The sequence below is a fragment of the Coenobita brevimanus genome, chromosome 12 (genome assembly GCF_032717465.1).
Source record: "Coenobita brevimanus isolate Jiangsu-jjx chromosome 12, ASM3271746v2, whole genome shotgun sequence".
NCBI classification, from domain to species: Eukaryota; Metazoa; Arthropoda; class Malacostraca; order Decapoda; family Coenobitidae; genus Coenobita; species Coenobita brevimanus.
The window spans coordinates 9,550,741-9,554,162 of record NC_136965.1 but is presented as its reverse complement, the minus strand read 5'-3'; the positions used below and the strand labels follow the sequence as shown (position 1 = coordinate 9,554,162).

The 3,422-nt window shown below is 39.1% G+C and overlaps 1 pseudogene; it reads right to left on the bottom strand.

Annotated features, from left to right (window-relative positions):
• Positions 1-1,214: 1,214 nt before the first annotated feature.
• LOC145414123 (5S ribosomal RNA) lies at positions 1,215-1,334 on the bottom strand (annotated as a pseudogene).
• Positions 1,335-3,422: the final 2,088 nt, after the last annotated feature.

The window sequence follows — 3,422 nt, the reverse complement described above, 5'->3', positions numbered from 1 at the left end:
TATAAGTTGTCCTAAATTTTACTCTATAGGCTTCAGGAACAAGCTCATAGGCCTTAAGAATCAAGCTCTTAACTACATCATAATTATCAGATTGATCCTGAGGGAAAGATGCATAAGTTACTTGAGCTTTACCGGTGAAAACACTCTGAAGGAGTACTGGCCAATGCTTTTTGGGCCAATTAAAACCTGTAGCTACCCTCTCAAACAACTGAAAATACTTTGTTAAATCAGATTCATTAAAAGGAGGGACAAGTTTAACATTTTTAGCCACATCAAAATCATCAGAGCTAGATGATCTAGTTCCACCTTGTTTCATGCGATACTCATGGTCTGCCTGAATCCTAGCAAGTTCAATTTGTGCCTGAGCCTATGCCTGTGCCTCCTGAATACTAGCCTGAGACTCAGTCTCCTTAGCACGTGCCTGAAACTCAGCCTCCTTAGCACGAGCCTGAAACTCAGCCTCCTTAGCACGTGCCTCCTGCAGGGCTAGCTGTAACTTAGCTATTTCAATCTGCGTTTGCTCATCTGGAGGAGTTACATTAAACAAGCTTTTATTAATCATGCCAACCATTTGATCTTTAGAATGATGAGAGCGAACAGCAATTCCCAATTGTTGGGCAACAAGCTTAAGTTCATTCTTTGTTCTGTTTTCTACATCATACACTGTTTGCACATTTGACAAAAAATCTTTGGCTTCATCACGAGTAGTAATAGTAGACATCATGAATAAATCACAGTCACAAAATATCAAGCAATATCCTTATGATAATATCCTGAATATCCTGATAACCGGTCGCCAAATTTATGTTACGGAACAGAGAGAGATAATGAACACTTTAAGTGAGAATACTAAAATCACTACTGTCCTGCAAAGTTCAAGGTTCAAAACAAAAGACTTAGGTAAAATTACAAGTTAAAGTTTAATGCTCAAAGTAACAACTAAACATTCAGGACTCATAAGGATAATGTAATGGCAAAACAGGTTACATATATGGTTAACTGCAATAGCCTCTATTAACACGAGTTTAGCAAGAACAAATTTATCTAAGTCAGCCCTGATAAAATGAGAAAACCGGATAACGCTCAGTTAAAGCAAGATAATTCATTCATTGCCAGACGCCATGTATCCCAAACGGGGTGGCCAAGGACTTAGAGTTAATTGTTTTTACAGGGATTGGCACTAATCCTCCATCAACCCCACTTGACACGTAGGGATGCCAACAGCATCTGGTGTTCCCAGGCGGTCACCCATCCAAGTACTAACCAGACCCAAAGTTGCTTAACTTCGCTGATTGGACGGGAAGCGGTGTACTCAACGTGGTATACTTGAGACTAATGAAAGAAAATATGTTTCTTGCTTCCTTATTCCTTCTTGCAATGCTTTTCACTTTACCATATTCACTGATGGAACTGGGACACGATAATGGTCTTTGGCTTCTTAGTCACATTCTATACCTGAAAGATTTGAGGAAAATTAGTCATGAAGAATATCATAGTCCAAGTTACGTTCAACTTAAACAAGACCAAGTCTACAAATACATAAAAAAAAATATACAGGAAAAAAACACAACAATTTTTAAATTCGGAGGAGTGGGATGGGGTGAGTACTTGACTGTAAATCCATATTATATACGCTGGTGTTAGAGTTCTGAAGTATTGACTAATTCCCTATCAATGGTACTGCTATCTGGGTGACAATGCTACATCAGCTACATTTTGAGCTACAGAATTTTAGTTGGCAATCTTTCCAATATTTACTATGGAAAAAAAAAAAAAAGGGAGGGAGGGGGGGAGCAGCATAAGAAGTCTTTCTGTACATCCGTTGCAGCCTCTTGATAAAACCTTATGGATTAAACATATGGAAAATGAAATACAGTAGTCTTCCATATCAGCCAGGGATACTTTATAAAGATGCCTGTTGATGGTAGAAACCTTTATATTACTGGCATCCTGTGGTAAGCAGTGGCAACCATCTCCCAATCATGCAGTCCTGCCTATTTCACAACAATGAGTGGTAACCATATAAGCAAATAACATGGTGACGGTGCCCCTGTACATTGGATGGAGAGAGATAAAAGCAATGTCCATTAAAGAACAAAACCTCCACACTCTTCACTGCACCTTCCTGTGGCAAGGCACTACTAGGGAACACTGGTTCATGGTGGTCCTGCAGAAGCAACTGCTTGCCTGTGGCTGATGGGTCTGCTCAGCCATACAGACCTTTATTTTACTACTACAACTATAGTCTGTCTCAGGAAAGACAAGGGTAGAAATCTTACTCAAAATTACAAATGGGGGATTTTCCCCAAAAAATGAAGGTCAAAACCAATTAAAACACGATATTTTGCATTGGAAACCATAAAAATAATAACAGAAGAAAACGTTGGTTACTTCTAAAAATTTACCAAGAAGTGTATGTGAATAGGACAAATTACCACAGCATGAACATTCAGTTGGCGATTGAGAGTGAATATAAAATACTGGATGTGGTTGCAAGGTGGCCTGGATCAACACATGATGCCCGAATTTGGCAAGAAAGTGATACAGATACAAAATACTACTATTACTGGCTGAAGGTAAAAACTTTACCAGGCCCACGAACTAACGCCCCATGCTATACAGTACAAGAAAAATGGTAATAACACTTATACTCAAATTATACAGCAGCTATATGGCTGGAGACTTCCTGAGCACTCACAAAAATAATAATACACTATACAGGGGAGGACAGAGATGTGAACAAAATGAGGAGTAGATCTAAGTGGCAACTAATGCAGAGGCTGAGCTCATTATATAGGGGGCCGGCAGAGCTTGATTCAACTTGTAAGAAGGACGCACAAATGAAGGCATAGACGACGGAGAGTTACCAATCCTGCTCTGAACAACAGAAAGAACGACTTACTCTACTATAAGGGGTAGAAGGGGGAGTGAGGTAGAACACGCAAGCCTGGTCACTATGGAAGCCACGTGGCGAATCGTGATCAAACATGCAGCATACTGTACATTAGAATTATACAAAGGATGATGAAATCATAGGCTATGTAACACTACCAAGTTGTAATAAAGGTCTAACTAAACGAAAAGCTTGTGCCTCTTTGGTAGTTAAGAACTCTGTAATGGCTAGATTTACTTTGCTGTTAATAGGTAACTTTAATTTCTCTACAATGTCTGCAGAAATGAAGGTTTTCTGTGCACCTGTATCAAAAAGAGTACATGCTAATATGTTTCCATTTTCTATTATTACCTTCATATCCGGAATTGGAACTGCAGCTGGCATTGTTACTGGTGTATATGTTTTCACAACTGTCATATTGACACTTTCGATTTAGGAACCTCATACTTCATCATCCTTGGGCACAAAGCACTCTGATGATCGACCTTTTTGCATTTGAAAACAAAGATTTAGATTGATTATACGGTCC